The sequence below is a fragment of the Planococcus citri genome, chromosome 3 (assembly GCF_950023065.1).
Source record: "Planococcus citri chromosome 3, ihPlaCitr1.1, whole genome shotgun sequence".
NCBI lineage: Eukaryota > Metazoa > Arthropoda > Insecta > Hemiptera > Pseudococcidae > Planococcus > Planococcus citri.
This window is the reverse complement of record NC_088679.1, coordinates 77,227,144-77,246,626: the sequence shown is the minus strand read 5'-3', so window position 1 is coordinate 77,246,626 and position 19,483 is coordinate 77,227,144. Positions and strand designations below refer to the sequence as shown.

Here is a 19,483-nt window from a genome sequence, read left to right as displayed (position 1 = left end):
TGTAAAATGAGATGAAACACATTCAGGATCAGGATTGATCCAGATACCGCTCGATAGATTCCACTTTTATCAAGGTGCTTCAACTTGACAAAACAGAAGATCAATCAAGATCAAACTAGTTCTCTATCTATCTAACCCTATTTTACGTAAAATCTTCGCGAAAGAAATTTCCATCAACGAATACGACATCGAACCATCAATTATTATTATCGAAGAATCTTCTAGACCATTCATTTTATTAAATAGACAACAATATCACATTATTGTTTGCAGTCACTCGTGTATAAAAAGATGATATAAGCTCATTATTTCGAACAATATTATTGCACCAATATTGCACAATAGTTCGATAGCCGAGCCGACCGACGACACGGCTACTCAAAAAGCTCGAATGTAAACAGATGATAAGGATGATTCTGGGAATAGGTGTGTTGTGTATCTTGACTATGGGCTTAATACTCAATGATATTCAATTCACGATACGTGAACGTCAAACCGAACACAGAGCTAATGCACATGTATGTATTACGAGTAGTACAACATGCCATGCCACAGACATACATTTTAACGACTGGGTAATGTACTTATCAGAGTCCTGCACGGTATAGTTGATTCAACTAGTTATCTGTGGGAGTATTCGAATAATCTAAACTATGAGTTGTCAACTAGATAACTATTGACAGCGCGCGCATCAAATAGTTACCAACTACTCCCAACTCCGGTTACTTTGTACGGTATGGTTAACTAGCTAGTTGATCCAACTATTTCTCGTTGTGTTAGGAGTACATAGGCAAGGGGTGACGAGCATACCTATTTCCGATAAGATTTCGGATAAATATGCTATAGGTAGGGATAATTCAACTAGTTGGAATAGTTATTCCAACTAGTTGAATAGTTATCTGAATAACCATCTGATGATTAAGTTAGTTATCTGCGCGTCAACTATAACAACGCATCGTTAGACAGGTTGACTATTGCCTGCGATGAGTCACCTCTATAGTTAACCGGAGTTAGCGTTGCCAACCAACTAGTTATAACTATTAACTATACCGTGCAGGACTCTGGTACTTATAGCTTAAGGGTATTCTTTACACCTTTATCACTAAGTGTGGTTTCTGGTTGCATACCAGTTTTTCCTTAACATATATGTTTACATTTGGTGATTTACCTCGCGAACGACCATAATTCACGAACTGCAGAGGTGCATTTCTTCTTTCTATTCATTCACGATCAGACAAAAGCGCATACTACACAACCTTTTCTTAACAATACCCACACCCTTCACCCCGCACTTGCGTAGTTTTTTAAACTGTCTAAGCTGGTTGTTGTACTACAGTATACTAGGGTTGGTGTGATACATTCGAGAGTGACTTTTACATTACTGTACACCCTACCCCTACCTTCACCCTGCTGTGTATTTTTATTCCTAGCCCTATTACCTACCTATATTTCTCTCAGTCTGTTTTTTTTTCTCGCAAGTCTTATTTTATTACCTAAGCTGAAGTATCAAAAGAAGAGAGGACATACTCATGTGAACAGTGAAAGTGAAATATTGAATTTTTGAGGGTGATTCTGATGGGGTTTTTCACACTGATCTCAAGAAAAATGATAAAAAAATTCCACTTCATAAACATTTTCCGCAAAAACAATTTTTTTCCATTGTTCGTCGTTTTTAAGGGTGAAAATGGACGTTCTAGTCGAACTAAACACCCTACAAAAAAATTATTCCAGTATAGCACGTTTATTTTTTTTTTTGATAGGAACCTTAGTTCTTACTCTAGATTTGTGCTTAAAGTTTAAATGTTCTACTTTCATCTATTATTTTTTTCGTAGGATGCTTGGTTGATCCAGAAAAAAAATATTTTTACTGTCAAAAAAGATAAAAAAATACGAAAAATTTTCAACCAAAAATTGATTCGCGGAAAAGTTTTACATAATGGAAAAAGTAGCTCCATTTTTGAAATCAAAAAACACTTAGGTAAAAGATCGTTCATTTCACAAGTCAAAATTGAGCATTTTATATTTTTCCGAAATTATCTGAAAAGTGAAACATGGCTCAATATTTTTTTTTTTAGAAGATAAGGGGCTTGTCCAAAATGGCGTTTTAAACTTATTTTATGATTTTCAACAATAGTCAAATTTGAAGGGGCTATAGGCGCTCTGGAGAGAGCTAGATGAGTATAGCAAAAAATCTGACGTCATATTCGTGCTCAGCGGTATCGAATCATAAGAAAACGACATCCTATTCATTGATACTTAGTTATTTCCCCCAAAATTCCCATTTTACCCCAACCCCCCTACGACACATTTTTACGCCATTTTGAGGGGTAAATATGAGAGGAGGTGGCTGGAAATTTTTGTGAGGGTACCTCCTAAGGATGTCCACAACATACTGAAAAATTTTCAAAATCGGTTTGAATCGGGCTGAGAAAAGTGCTATTGAAATTTCAGAAAATGGGGGTTCCTCAAAAAGGGGAGGGGGTGTGGATCTGAAATTTTTCATGTGGAAGTGTCTCAATGGTACTCACCTTCCATGCTAATATCAACTCGAACAAGCAAAATTATAGAATATGATTTCCCACCATGTAGAAAGTGGTCAATTTTTTGCATGCAGGTTGTAAGTATTGTTTGAGACATTCTAAGAAAAAAAAATGATAAATTTATTGAAGTGATTTTTTTCCTAAGTTGAGATCAGAAAAACTGAATTCAGTCTTTTGCCCTCGCATCGCTCAGGCCAATTTGGTTTTTTTTTCTGCAGAGTTTCAATTTCAAAAAACCTTGATTGAATTTGAAAAATGTTGAAATCAGAAAAATAGAATAGAATTAGTTGTATAGTTTTCGACAAAATTTGTCTGGCTGTTGGAGTGTTGGGGAAGCTGAAGAAGGGAGAGTTGGGATAACAAAGGGGAAATATTGATACTGAAAATTATCCTGGTTGTGTAGCTCCAAAAAATCCTTAAAATAATCCCTGCATAACTCATCACCATTTCAAATGCATTTGTGGGTAGAAGGTTCATAGTACCTCTACCTACCTATTTATATTAATCAATGAAACAAAATTTTACGAACAAATTGTTTTCCTATAAGTACTTTTTATATGACCAGCTAACCAGCTTTGTGTTCTATTGCAATTGAATGTTCTTTTTAGACGTGCCAATTTTCCTCAAAGAGGGAATTTTTCAAAATATGCATTGTGATTTTTTACTTCTACCACTACCCCCACCTCTTTTCGAAAATAACTGCACCAGTTCTGAAAGATAGTATACTTGAGATTCTGTGTCGTGTCGATCAAGGATCAAGGTCGTCATTGCCCTAAAAATCCAAGACCTCTTTTGGAGTTCTACTGAGTGGTTAAAAATTCTAAAATCGCTTATTTTTGGAGTTTTGGGTAAATTAGAAAAAGGCGAGAAATTGATATAGGTGGTTAAAAAGCAAGAAAATTTCCAAAAAATTCACATAAAAAATCTCTAAACAATTGAAGCATACGTTTCCAAAATGCACTAAGTCCATTTTCAAAGATTCTGAGGTTGCAAGGCTATCTAGCTTGAAGTTTCGGCCCAAAATGGCTGATTTCTACGTATGTTTCCAAATTGTACTAATTGTAAGTACATACCATGAATTTCTTATCAATATTTTTTTGGACTTGGTGCGTTTTGGAAACGTATGCTTCAAAGTTATCCCACCAATTTTGAAAAATTTGAAATGAAAAAAATTGAATCCTTTTATTAAAATTGATGTACTTTTTGAATTACAAATTTTTCAAAACTTTTGCCCTTGCTTCGCTCATGGCTATTCAACATGCTGCCTTCAAAAATCTTAAGAATTCAATAATTGAATTAAAGAATTCTAGAAATACTCCCAATACACGAACCATTTGAAAAGTGTGAATTTTTCATTTTTTCTGAACAGAACCACCAACTTTTCAAAATTTTTGATACTATTGTGCTCCGGTGAAAATGTAAAATAAAACATACAAAATGATCGTTTTTTCGTTTTTTGGAACAATTTTTCGAAAAATGTTCGCTCTCGTTTCGCTTGAGTATTAATTTTACCATAATTTCAATAAAATAATCATTATGAAGGGTTTTCGAGAAATTACCTAAAATTTTGATTTTTCATGTCTAAAAATCTGGTTTTGCTCTCCCCCTCCCACCATAAAAATATAAACTCCCTCTATGATTTCATCTGTAAACGCGCTGATGTCCAGCATGCTTAAAATTGTGATTTTTGTAGGAAAAATCACAATTTTTGGTTAGCAAAATGACATGATGCATCCCCCTGCCCAAATAACATGATTTTGATTTTCATCTTTGAATCAAATTTATTTTATTTTACATATTAGGTAATTTTTTACTCGTTAGGTACTCTGAGTGTTCATTTTCATTAAAATGACTGGTTTTATTATAAAGTTTAAGATTTTGATTTTTCCATCTGAGAATTAAAATTGCTTCCTTGCTTCAACGAATATGTTTGAAAGCGAGAAAACAGCACGAAAAAGGCAAGAAAAAAGCGAGAAATTTGCTTTTTTGGTTTCAATAGGCACTCTGGAAAGTGGAAAGATATAATTTCTGAAACTGGGGGAATATTTTAGAATTCAGTTGTGTCAATTTTTTGGTCATTATTGCCAATTTCATAAACTCGAAAAATGATTACATATAAGTTTTTGGCAATTTTTCATTTAAGTTAAATACTTACTAAACATTAGAAACTAGTACTCAAATACGTAATTTCAACTATGTAATTGATCGAAATAAAATGGAATTTTACTAAGTGGTACTAGGTACACAGACACACTATAACACACGCATATGTATCAAAAAAATTTCCTGGGCGAAACTCGAGTATGTACTTACTAATGTACTTATTATTAAAAAAAAAAAAAACCAAACAAGCCTACACGTAAAGTGAGAGCTAAAGGCTAAATCTTTTATAAATTGATAATTCAAGAAGTAAAAACATTATTTTTGACGATTAGAAAAGTCTATTTTTCAAACTTTGTTATTTTAAAAAATTTGAACAAGCTTCTGAAATTTCATAATTCAAGAATTGAAACGAAATTTTGATAATAGGAAAAAAATCCATTTTTTCTCGATGTTGACTGTTGAGTAAATATTAAGCTACGTTTTTTGTTCATTTTGTATTTTTGAAAAAGAAAATTATCCATCCATTTTTGGTTTTATTCAAATTTTACCCCCTCCCCCACCAAATTTTCCACTCCTAGGCGGCCGTCTTGTCTTGCCTATTGAACTAGAAAATCAAATCGACATCAACACCCAGTAATAATAACCTCAGAAGAAGCGAAGTCGGAAGAACTAAAACCGGTTTAATAATATTTTAAATACCCCAAATCTGTGAAGAACGAAACTACCCTTCTTCATAACGTTCAACACCCAAGCACTCCCTCTATATTTTTTTGGCTGAACTGTTACTTGGAATGTCACATGTCCCGCCACCCGCTTCCATCCATCAGAGTACTGAACTTTTTCGTCTAATTACTCCGTAAAGGCCCTAGGCAGATAAGTATGGTCGAGCGGCCCCCGGGACCTTCAGAGATGAAACTCATGTGGTGTATAGGTACCCCCAAGATAAGTATTTTCCCCAAGTTTTGGACCTCAACTCTGAGTGGTTCTTGAGTAATTCCTCAAAAATCGAAAATCGTTTTTAATTTTTTTCTCAGGATTGACTCGGCCGATTTTTTTCAAACTTGAACCAAAGTGTACGTATACATAAGGGCTTTCCCCAAAAAAATCAACAGCCCCCTCCCCCCACTTTTCCCCCTTCAAAATTTAGATTCAATTTTTTGAGGTCCCCCTTACCCCCCAAGGCCTTTTGGCACACTTTTCGAAAAATATTTTTTAGATGCAGTATTGATCCTAGAACAACATATAATTTACCCAAAATTGTACCTCGGGTGCGCCATAGTCAAATTCGACCAAAACCAACACCCCCTCACCAGTAATAAGGTTAATGTGGTACCTACGCCACTGCTATTGAAGTAATTTCTGGAGTATTGTTTATAATGTTGTAATTTTTAAATGAGAATGATGTTTTTGAGAGTCGTTATTCACAAATTCCCATTTAGGGGCAGCGAAGCACCCCCTCCCCCAAATTTGGGCGAAACTTTCAGAAAGAAACCTGGGGCATGTGACATATCGAATTATATGTTTTTGATAACGCTGAACACGAATATGACGTCAGATTTCTGATTGGACCCCACCCGTGGCCCCCAACACCTCCCCAAATGAGATGAAAATTCAAAAAAAAAGGTTTGTTCGTGCGACACATGAAATAGTATGTTTTTGGCGACGCTGAAACCGAATATGACGTCAGATTTTTGATTGCACTCCGTCCACGGCTCCCAGCACCTTCCCAAGGGGAGTATCCTAAAAACATGGTTTCATTCTGGTGACACATGAAATAGGTAGTACGTTTTCGATATCGCTGAACACGAATATAGCCTTAGTTTTTCAAATTGACGTCATCCATTGCTCCCAGAACCTCCTCCCATGGGTAATTGTCCAAAATTTTTTTGGGGGCCATGGATGGGGTCCAATCAAAAATCTGACGTCATATTCGGTTTCAGCGTCGCCAAAAACATACTATTTCATGTGTCGCACGAACAAACCTTTTTTTTTGAATTTTCATCTCATTTGGGGAGGTGTTGGGGGCCACGGGTGGGGTCCAATCAGAAATCTGACGTCATATTCGTGTTCAGCGTTATCAAAAACATATAATTCGATATGTCACATGCCCCAGGTTTCTTTCTGAAAGTTTCGCCCAAATTTGGGGGAGGGGGTGCTTCGCTGCCCCTAAATGGGAATTTGTGAATAACGACTCTCAAAAACATCATTCTCATTTAAAAATTACAACATTATAAACAATACTCCAGAAATTACTTCAATAGCAGTGGCGTAGGTACCACATTAACCTTATTACTGGTGAGGGGGTGTTGGTTTTGGTCGAATTTGACTATGGCGCACCCGAGGTACAATTTTGGGTAAATTATATGTTGTTCTAGGATCAATACTGCATCTAAAAAATATTTTTCGAAAAGTGTGCCAAAAGGCCTTGGGGGGTAAGGGGGACCTCAAAAAATTGAATCTAAATTTTGAAGGGGGAAAAGTGGGGGGAGGGGGCTGTTGATTTTTTTGGGGAAAGCCCTTATGTATACGTACACTTTGGTTCAAGTTTGAAAAAAATCGGCCGAGTCAATCCTGAGAAAAAAATTAAAAACGATTTTCGATTTTTGAGGAATTACTCAAGAACCACTCAGAGTTGAGGTCCAAAACTTGGGGAAAATACTTATCTTGGGGGTACCTATACACCACATGAGTTTCATCTCTGAAGGTCCCGGGGGCCGCTCGACCATACTTATCTGCCTAGGGCCTTTCAACTTTTTGAAAAAATTTTTTTTACAGTATGGTTCAAAAAAATGAGATCTAGCCGCGTACGTCGCCACATTTTTGATATAACCCTTCAGTTGCCTGCTTGGCTGCTCGCAAGTTACTGCTTTTCAAAGCTTTTTTTTGAGAAAAATAATTGATAATTTCGAAAAATCGCTACGTACGCCGCTAGATAAAAGCATTAACGTCACATTAAAACAAACCCCATTGAAATCGGTTAAAAATTCGCGGAGTAATTAGACGAATAAGTTGAGCATTTTTCCCGAATATAACCTACTGATAACAAGTGTAAAGAATACCCTTAATGTAAATGTACTTGAGAATCCCAAAGCCAGAGCCAGAGCCAGCCGCAGGCCGCAGTCGCAGTCGAGATCGAGCATAAGAGGGGTACAACGTTTACTATGTTGGCGGTTGGGTTGGCAACACTAGCGGGAAGCACTCGTAGTATTATTTTCATCGCTGATTCGTGAATTTCATTTCACGATATTTGTAATCGACTCGACGACGGTCTGCACATAAAGTAAACTTTCGAACGTTATCACTTAGCACGTTGTCGTTGTACCGGTAACATTGTGTGATTCAGTGATAAAAAAAAGCTTCGACTTGACGCGAGCTCGTTTCCAATACGACTTTTTCTCCTTTTCAAAATACTCAGGTAATTATTCGTCAGTGTTTATTTTTTTATCGATAGCTTGGTATTTTTTTCGAAAAATTTCAGCAATTTTTTTTTCAAAGTGTTAAGTTATACGCATTTCAATCGATATATTTTTTTTCGAGTGATAATTCGCGATGAAATTTCGTTAACCTAGCATAGTGATGTGTCCTTGATTTTGTGAAAAAAATAAAACTCGCGAACGTTTCGAATGAATTTTTTGGTACTGTATTTTTTCAATATATTCGGTGTTTTATGGCTGTGTTTTAAAACAGCAATTGAAACTTATCTCGCTCTCGTAAGATTAGAAAAGGAATTATCGAAATTATTAAAACGAGTAGGTATGATGTCGACTTTTACTTACCCTACCCACGAACAGAAAATGTGATTTGGTTGCTATATCTAATTTAAAAAATTACATTTCAAATTTTTCAAACGCTTCGAAACTCGCTAATAAACTAACCAGTCTTCAAGTAAATGCGGTGTTCCATTCATTAGAAGATATTTCAGACGGGCTAGATGAGAGAAAAAAAAATACGTGAAATACTCCGAATACTAATCTGTGTTGGCACGTTTAATTTTTTTTCCTTTTGAAATTTAAATGTACGGGCCCAATAAGTGAAAAAAGTGACCTGAATTTTCGTAAAAATGTTTTCAAGAACTCGTGCCGAATTGAAAATAGGTACCTACCTACTTAAATTAGCCTATTTTTGCTTTTACCATTTTTTCGATTCAGAAAACGAGAAAATTTTATATCGAAGCTAAGCAGACTGATAATTTGTACAATGAAGCCAGTTAAAATAAAATTTCAACTCGTTAAATTCATTTTTTTGCTACTTTAATTTCAATAATTTCTCCAAAAATTATAATTCATTTTTTTTACACCATTCATATCTACCTTATACATATCAAAAAAGAAATGTTGATGTAAAATTATCAAAATGCTCATTACAAGAAGCTGAATCAGCAATCAAATATTTAAAAAAAAAAATTAGTAGAAAAATTTAAAAACAAAATTTTCTCTCTTCCCCCCCCCCTCCTCATCCTCCTCCTCCGAAACACACCAACACCATGCACATGAGAAATTTTCTGTTTAACGATTTTTTTTTTTAGTTTTTCATAAAAATTGATTTTTTTTCTACTGAAAAAATTGGAAAAAGATTAAATTTTTCATCAACAACAATCGATTCACTGTTCAATTTGTATACATTTCAACTCAAGTTTTAAAAAAATCCTAAGATGTTGGATTTCATAGAGAAATTTTCCCTTATTTTTTGATTTTCTCCTATGTTTCTAAAAATGGTACCAAGAGTTACCAAAATTCAAAAAATTTATAGAAATACAATGGCAATATTTTTAATAAGAAATTGTCAATTTTAGCAGCGGAATAAACGCCCCCCTCTTCTCCCAAAATGCAAATAAAAGAAGAATTGATCGACATTTTTTCAGAAATTCTCGATTTACGCTTCAATATTCTTTAAAATAAGCTTATTTTCAAGGAAAAAAATCTTTCACAGTTCTCCAATTCAGGTAGGACCCCCTGTATAAAGCCACAAAAAGTTGGAAAGGAAAAAAGTGACAGTTTTTTTTTCAAAAGTTCAATGTTTGGGCGAAGATTTCTCTAAATATTTGTAATTCTCAATTTCAAGAAATCTCTTGGCCTCCAATTTTTTGAAAATTCAAGTTGAGGTACATATTTAGATTGGAAACAAAAATAAATTAATAGGAAAAAAAGCTTCGTGTGCTCTGTACTGTAGGATCAACATTATTCAAGGGCTCGAGGGCTCATAGGAAGTTTTTCCTGAAAAAGGGAATTACTAGGAGCAATTTTCACACTCGATTCGATCAAACTGTCTAAAAAATGCCGATCTTCGCCAGCTTGATACGAAAATGGGGTATTTGAACTTCAGAAGGCAATTCTGGCAGGATTCTTCGACGATCATTTTAATGAAGAAATAATGAAAAAATTATACCATAAACAATTTCTGCACGAATAAATTTTTTAGTATAAGTACTTACGTTACATTTTTATTTGATTTTTCGCCGTTTTCAAACCATGGGAAAAAAATAACCAACGAGGAAAATTGAAAGATTTAAATTTTTTATCAGCGTAAGTTCTGGGAAACTTGAACATGCAGTTTTCGATAAATATTCGCCCAAAGTGCAAAAGATCAACTACTATCGTTCATCGTACTAAATACATCTGAAACTGAACTTCTTGGAAAACAAGTAGTCGAACTTTATCAGCAAAAAATTTTACGCTACAAAAATTTGTTTCCATGCCAATTTTTTTCGTAAGAATTCTTAATTGGTCAAGAAAAATCGACGTTTGCTGCAAAAAATCATTAAAAATTCGTGGATAAATTCGAAGAAAATCTTACGTGAAAGAAAAAGAATTGAAATAATTTTCAAATTCAACAATTATGTAGGTACAAAAAATTCTTATCTCATATCAGAATTAACATCATCTTCAAAAAGTTTTCTTTCAAAATTCAGACCTTTAAACTGCAAAAATTCAAAATTTTCACGACTCGCCATCAAAACGTACCAATCTGAACCGCATTAATTCACTATCTCACCGTAGAAAATTTGGAATATCATAATTGATAACGTTAGATAATACGTAACTCATATCCTCTGATCACAAACACAGTGGTTGGCAGAATTGTCAACTTCATTATCATGATTATGATGATACAAATAACGCAGAGATGAATCAAAGGGAAGCAAAAAATTACAGCAACCAAAAAATAAACCTAATATTTCTGAATTCAAAATACAATTTTTCATTTTTCGAGCCAATAAATCGATTTTTTTCCACTCAACTGTTCCAGCTGGAATACACAATTTCTACAAATTTCGCTCAAAAAATCACAACTTGAAACAATTTTCGATCGCGAGTCAATTTTTCCAAATTCAAAATCAATTTCTTCAATTTTAAGGAGAAAGCTAGCCCCCCCCACTGCCTCGCCAACTTCAAAGTCAATTTTTTTCAATTTTGAGGAGCGAGCTACCCCCTCTCCCACCTCACCGCCGCACCAACTTCAAAATCGATAATTTCTTCAATTTTGAGAAGCAAGCTAGCCCCCTCCCCCACCTCCTCACCAACTTCAAAATCTATTTTTTCAATTTTGAGGTCCAAGCTACCCCGCCTTCCCCACCTCCTCATCAACTTCAAAATAAATTTCGTCAGTCTCCTCACTCAATTTTGAAAATAAGACGAACTGAGTTTCTAAAAAGAGAATTCAAAGTACGAGTACTTATTTAAGGTCTTCACCCAAAGAACAGTTTTATTTCGTTCGAAAAATAAAGTTTGTTTTTCATCTCGATTCGTACACGAAATTGAAATTAGTCCAACGAAACGAGGATACTTGACTCTTACCGAGTTCAATAACAAAAACATAAAATTTAATTTCAAAAAAAACAAAACTGATAAAATAAGAGCCTCGAAAAAAAAAGATAAATTATCAAGTCCGTAATTAAATTCGATTCGAAAAACATTCCCACATTTAGGACTTACATATTTCAAGATTAATTCGATTCTCGAATTTAAAACACACACGAGGGGAGCCACACCTCGTATTTTTCGTACAGAAAAACTACCTCCCCTCATCATCTGGTTTTTTCCACTTCGTTTTGAGAAAAAAAAATTACACCAAATTTTTCACAATTACGTATACGTACCATGGCCAAATTAGACACGCATCAGATCTTCAAGGTTATTAAAATTCATCTCGAACAAGGAAATTTTTTATCATAATTGCAACACAGCTATACAGCTCTTCGTCCGACACCTCGAGCGGTGCAATTAGTAAAAAATTGTTATTTTTTTTCTTCGATTTTTCGCAAAAGAGGCTCCTCTGTGGGAGCTTTAAAAATCATCGACTCGAAAATGCACAGTGGGAGTGAATCGTGCAGTATCGAATAGTTTCATTATCGTTTCACTACTCGAGCTGTAATTTTAATGGATCATTTATCGAGTGCATCACCCCCCCCCCAACGTAACTCTCAATTTTAATTAATTTCAGTTTTACAAGATGCGTCATCATCAACGATGAATTAATACGACGATACTTGGGCGATAATACATTCGGGATAATTTACCACGATAAATAATATGGGTACTTCTTCACCCTGCTCAATTGTATGTACGAAAAATACCTCAATACTGCCAACACCTACGTGATATGATTCAAATATGTATCTACTGACGCGATGAGTATCGAGCATCGAGCATTTTAAATGTACATAGAAAAACGATACAGAGACGACAGAAGGGTATCGGTGGCCAGCGGTTAAATTAAAATTGAAATCGTCATTAATGGGAAGAGGTTCTCGCAAGGTCAAGCACATAACATAATGAACCAACGCTCGAATAATTTTCGTGTAAATTTTCAATCCCCTTCTCTTTCGTAGAACTCTCCTCCGTCACCCTTAAAAATTTCAATAATTTTGCCAACAACGTTATCTTCGCCCGAAATCGCCATTTTCGTGTGTGTTTTTTTTTTACCTCGAATTCGAATACGAAAAAAAAAATTCCTCGGCTTCTCCCTCTCTGTGTATAGTTTGGTCAATGTATTGGGTTTTTAAATTATGGAATTCTGGCACTCGCCAGCGATTCACAGTCGATAGCGAGAACCCCGGCAGCGACTATAAAACAAGTTTCCTCGAAACAAGAATCCATTACACACCATTACCTATACTGATGTTGGATACTTTTGTTTTTCGGTAATTAGGTTATAAAATAATGGTACAGGTAGGTCTAGGTAGGTAGTTGACGACGATGGAATAAGTGTCACATTACTACGATGGGCGATGTCGTCACACGACTGACTCGTTCTTCTAGTTCTTTTTCGGATCAAAATAGAAATTTTCGGTTTCGAAAACCGAAAACGTGACTTTATCAATTCCACATGTTCGACTTGAGTTATTTCGAGACAGACACAGTACAAAGTTGACTGCCCTGAGATTGCAACATTGAAAAAGAAAAAGGAAATTGGCTATTTCGAGACTGAAAATTTTTTAATTACTATCTAGACGCTCGTTAATGCACCACCTATACCATGGATATTTAACCCAACATTGATAACTTGGGAAAAAATGTCGATAAATTGGAGAATTTTATCATTTTTATCTGATAAATGTCCGCGTCTTCGGTAAAGTTCACGATCCCCCGGCGATTGACGAACCGATGAGATAAAATTGCAGAAACGTGACCCTTCGTAATGATAATAATGATATTGATATCAAAAAATGTATTTAGCCAGGATAACACAACACGAGACGTCTCGCGAACATACGGAAAATGAAAAATTTTTCATATTGTACTTTCGAAATTAAATACTCGTAAATTTGATCCGAGACGTGTAAAAGTCATTGCCACAAACGGATTCGCGCAAAGTTCTCTAAGCCAATTGTTACGAACATCGTTTGGCACCCTTTCAGATAGGATATTTGGCCCCGAAACGTTTTTCTTTTTCCAGTACCTTCCCATGCATTTCACCACCATAACAATCGCGGTGAGTATTCGAAGGCGAAAGTTCTACCAGCAGATATTATCTGGCGATTGTGTCTGTGGAGAAGATGGGTATCCAGTAACGAGACTATGTGTATCTCGACTCGAACAGAGACAAATTCGCAGACTGAATTGGCATTTGGCAGGTTATCAAGTAGACATGTGTTTGCGTGATGGTTTAAATTTACGACTACGACGCCGCTGCGGTGACGAGCAGGAGCAAAAGATTACATAATTTTTGTAACGCTTAATATTGATAACACGACGATGATTTAAAAGGGGGAGGGGAATTGAAAAAAAATCTCGAGTAATCCGAGAATTATTATCCAAATTGGCAAACGTGCAGATAAGTGGAAATACCTCTTTATCGAGTTTTCGGCAAAATAAAAGAAAATAAATCTCGGCTAAATTAACAACAACAATATGTAATTAGAATTTCCGTTCGGTAGTCGCGCTAAACGGAGTAATTACTACTCGTAGTTACTCGTTATCAATGCTTTGTTCGAGCATATCGTCATCGATTTGTAAAATGCATTTTTTTTTTCCTTCGTACGAGTATTTTTTTAAACAATACGAATCGCGAAGCTGATTGGTTAATAGTAGATTTTTATGTAGGGTATGACGATGACGTTCCGATACCTACATAACAAGACCAAGTATTTGTAATATGTAGGTAAATAATAAATCAACGTAGGTATATAACGACGTTAATGCTGATTGATTCAGCTAACACCTGCGTAAAAAAATTCGTGTCATTGTAATATATAGGCTATAGTAATAAATTGAATGAGAATTTTTTTTTTACGTACCATCGATAAATATAGAATGGTATTGTAAAGAACAAAAGGTTGAAGAAATTCACAACAATAAAAATTTCTGAAATTGATGATTAGAATCACAATTGCTGGTGAAATTGACGCGATAGATTAAAATAAAGAAAAATTAGGGTAAATTTTGAACAAATGTGTATTCTTCAATTATTAATTCCACTGGAGAAAGATCAAAGGGTCAAAAATAAAGGTGCTCTCTATTCGTCTCCAATTGATAGCATTTATTGTGAAAGCTGCAGAGCTTCCTCCTGATTTTAGGAAAATTCTCATGACAAACAAATTCTTAACAACTGTTGCAAATAATCCATCTCACCCTCTTCAAAGGTCACTCAATGTCTACAGCTCTCAGCATTTCCTCCATACTTCAGGCCCAATCCCAGAATTTATCAAAAATATGAACAACCTACAAATTGACCTAAAAAACCTAATACATAAACCAGTATCTTATCCCCCTTGGTCTCTCAACTAAACCCTATACAGATGGAATTTTACTTAAGAAACTACCCAAAACATGATCACTCCCCATTATTAATCAAGAGTCATTACTTAGAACTGTTATCAAACTATACTGAATATAACTTATGCTTCACAGATGGTTCAAAAATGTCTAACATTCATACTGGTTATGCTTACTCAATTAATGACGAAGTTCTCAGTTTCAAAATTCACAACTGTGCCTCAATTTTTACTGCTGAACTCACTGCCATAAAACATTGGCTAATAAGTACATATAATTTCCATTCAATCAGAAAATAAAAAATTCTTAATCCAAAGCGACTCACTAAGTTCACTGCTATCCATTCAAAACATTTTTTCTGACCATCCCATAGTCCAAGACATACATAAGTCCCTTTTTAACCTCCAATATTATGATTACTCAATTAGCTTCACGTATGTTCCCAGCCACATAGGTATCACTGGAAACGAAACTGTTGATAGATTAGCAAAAACAGCCGCTGCCCCCTCCCCTCTTACCACTCTCACTCCTGATGAAATTAAATCTCTAATCACTCACAACACATTTACTAACTGGCAGAACTTTTGGTCACAACAAACTTCAAACAAACTCTTCCAACATAAAAAAAAAACACTCTCCCCTGGAAAAATCTAGGCCACCTGAACAGAAAAGAAGAAATCCTGATTACTAGACTAAGAATAGACCACACAAAAATTACTCATAACCACATATACCAAAAAGAACCAAAACCCTCATGCCAATTTTGCAAAAACGAACCCACATCCATCCAACACATACTTTTCAACTGTTCCCAACTAAAACAAAACAGACTTACACTACAGATAAAAGAAAACCCACCTACTATCCCTGACGAACCCTCAGAAATTCAAAAATTCATCTCCCTAATAAAAAACATCAACCTCACAAACCAAATCTAACCCCCCCCCCCTCCCTTACGGGTGTAATAATCTTGTAATTATAAACACCCAAAAAAAAAAAAATTGTTTGATGTTTCAAAATGAAAAAAATTCTCAAACACTCGTATTTTAATTTTAAAATACATTTTAGATTTGTGTTCAATTTTTCTTCTTTTTTTAGGTGGGGGGGGGGGCGGGTGTAGAGGTTGATTGAAAGAAATAGTGTGTTTTTCCATTTCAAATTCTGCAAAGAAATAAAAAATGATTTTTAAAGACAATTGTTAATCGAAATTACCACTCTTTTTCTCACAATTGAGGCGAGTCAACTCGCAGAAAAATTTTTGAACCAGACAAAGAGCATGTAAAAATATATCAAAAGGCATAAAGGCAAAATTTCAGGTTCTAAAGTGCATTTTTTAAAATTTTCGGTAAATTTTTCAAAAGTTGAATTTTATCCAAAAAATTCTAAAAGAATCGGAAATTGATTTGTACCCTACATTCGACCCTCCTTCTCTGACCAAATTAATTCGAAACGGTTTCCAACAGTTTTGAGCAGTTCTGAGGTCTTCAGCAGATTTTTAAAAATTGAAATCCCACAAAATTTTTCCCCACGAAGTTGAAAAGAAAAAATTTATTCTAACCATAATTTCAACACCCTGAGTTGATCGGAGTTGTTTTTTCTTCAAGTTATTTTGGAGCCTGCAGCAGCTATATTTTCGAAATTCAAGTTTTTGAAAAACCCTCTCAAAATCTGTCCAATTTGACTGTATAATTTCTCAAAAGATTTCATAGTTGAAAAAAAAATGGTCAAAAAATTCGGGTTTACTAATATGTCCTAAAATATTGAACAGGGCAGAGTTTGATGCATTTTCTCGAAAACTGGGTTATTCAAAAAATTGCTGACCTGTGGAAATTTCAACATTCAGAATTCTGCTGGAGACTTCAGAATTGCTCGAAACGGTTTAAATCGGGTTCTAATCGATTGAGAAGATCGAAAATAAGGTATACACAAAATTTCAGCTTTGTGAAGTTCAATTTGGTAAAATACAAGTTTTTCTCCATTTTTTTGACCAAAATTTGATTTTTAAAAATTCACCAAAAATCGAAAAATGCACTTCGTGGTCTGAAATTTGGCTATAGTGATGAATTTTGGCATGCTTTTTCCATTCAGCTTCGTCCGGTTGGAAAATTTCTCAGCAAGTTGGGATATTTCCTGAAAAATCACTACTATTTCACTATATTTTCGTGAAATTTTCAAAAATCTATCAATTCGACCACTCTCCATCCCTCCTTGCTTCTCAACTTGCAACTTGAGTACCACGAGATGTTGTGAAAACAAACACAGCTCTGCCAAAGTAGCAAAATATTGTCACTTTTTTGGGAAACCCGAAAAATTCCAAAAAGTTTACATTTTTTCCCCTAAAATCACCAAAACAGACGTCTTTTGCCAAAAATTTTCAAAAAGTTGGAAAATTGGGAAAATCTTGCTTTTTTGATGAAAATTATTACAAATTTCAAGTGTTAAATTTCATTTTTCTGTTTCATGGTCAATTTTCAAAATTTAGAATTTGATCAATTTTCGATTTACAAAAATCAAAATTTATTAGACTCGAGGTAGAAAGCTAAAATTGGAGTTACCTATACTTCATTTTCAATCTCACAAATTCATTGGTGGTGGTTTATCAATCGGTTCTGGAGTCTCTAACGGATTTTTAAATTTTCCAAAGTCAGGAAAATCGTCATAAAATGATCCAAAATGAAATCCAGCACTAAAAAATGCTGACTGATTAGTGTAATCTTGCCAACCAATCTTGACACAAATTTGTGATCTGTCACGAGAAAACCAGCTTAGTGTCCAAAAAATCGATATCTTTTTTATGGTGGATATTAGTAGTAGTACTTAGGGTGCTGAATCCGACTGTGGGAGTTGAAACGTTCGCGAACGATTCTCTTGACCCTAAATCTGAGGTCAAAAAAATAGAGCAACTACAGTAAAAATTGAAAAAAAAAAAATTTTATTTTCTTGAAAGGTATCTTATGGGGAGTCGAAATGCAAATTTTTGCAACAATCGGCCCACATTTGGAGGATTTGTGCCATACTTATTTTGAAATTTAAGTAAGGCTTTAAGCTGGAAAAATCAACTCTTTTCACCTTGAACAAATTTGTTAAGAAACGTGATCAATTTAATGTAATAATAACTTATTCTTCATTAATAATTCATACTCGGGTAGTTTTTGTAACATTTTTGGCAAAAAATTCAGAAAAATCGAAAAAATTGATTTTGGGAAATTTCGATGATTGGACTTGGTAACCTTGAATGCGATTCTGAAAAAAAAAATATCGGGTTATGTTGGCACTCATGGGGGCCAAAAGTGGTGCAAGTATCACGACCTACAAATTTTAGATCGCCTGATACATTGACTCAAAACTTCAAATGCCCTTCCCCCTTCCTGTAAAATTTACGTTTTGGACACTAGGTTAGTTTTCTCGTGACAAATCACATTTTCGAAATTTCAATAACGCTGAAAAAAAATTTCGAATTCGAATGAGTGCAAATGGATTTTAAATCAGCCAGAAAGATCACAAAGATAGTGAATTTTTTAGTTGATCCGAGTTTCTGAAGGCTGAATTTCATTATGACCAATTTTATGATGGTTTTTCCCGACCTGGAAATTCAAAACATGCACTGAAGGCTCTTGATGGGGTCGAAACTACCGATGATGGGTAGGAGGGGGAAGGGAAGAGAGGAAAACAGAAAATAAGTACAGCATAATCCAAATTTCTGCTCTCCACCTTCATTTTATCCAATTTCAATTTTATTCAGTGAAAAATGAGCCAAATTTGACGTTCTGCTGATTTTTTTCGTCCGGTTCAAAAATATTTTAGCCGGAGGAGATGCCTGAAATCTGATGAAACATTTTGTAATTTATTCATCCTATTTTCAAGTATGATTTGGTCGATTGTTGCTGGATTTATTCACGAATGATTCGTTTGAAAATTGATCAATTCGTCGACAATAACGACGATAATCTCAAATTTTCGAAAAATTAACCAATGATTGGGTTCATTTCGAAAAATTTAAATTTTTTAAAAATAAGTGAAAGTGAATCTAAATTAAGGAGCCCAATAATATTGGAAAAGAAAGATTGATACCTCTTAGGTATGTGACCTTTTTTTTTCAAAAATAAAAACGAATTTTTTTTGAAAAAAAGTCACACTCGAGGTATGTATTAAACTTGCCTCAGACATTCATTTATACTTTCTCGGTTGACATCCAGATTTCAAAATCACGATCTCCTTTCTCCAGATATTTCTTCGACATTGTAAAATTCACTATAGAAATTCAATCCTCAATACGAGAAACCAGAATACTTATTCACGTATTTCCCCACACAGAGTGTAACCAAATACACCTATACCTACCTAAACCTATATACGTACATAACGACGTATTAGATTAAGTATAGAAATAATAAAACAATGACGTGCTAGAAAAGAAAAAAAGAACCATCGATACCAATGTCGTCATAAAATACAACACGTGACCGCGTATAGAATCGGATATACCTGCGAGTGGCAGTAGCGTATAAAGAAAGGCAAAGGCATCAAAAACAAAAACACGACACGAATGAGGAAAAAAATAATGCCTAAAAATAGTACAGTACACTCTAAACCAATAACAAAAGTAAAATTTTCAATAGTGTTAAA

General features: G+C 34.6%; 1 protein-coding gene across 1 annotated transcript in view; it reads left to right on the top strand.

Moving 5' to 3' along the window:
- The first annotated feature begins 7,806 nt into the window (after positions 1-7,806).
- Positions 7,807-19,483, top strand: part of LOC135839429 (oxidative stress-induced growth inhibitor 2-like) — a 27,086-nt gene continuing 15,409 nt past the window's right edge. Inside the window, exon 1 of the mRNA XM_065355447.1 lies at positions 7,807-8,058. The gene's annotated coding sequence lies outside the window, so the exon portion shown is untranslated. The remainder of the gene's footprint in view (positions 8,059-19,483) is intronic.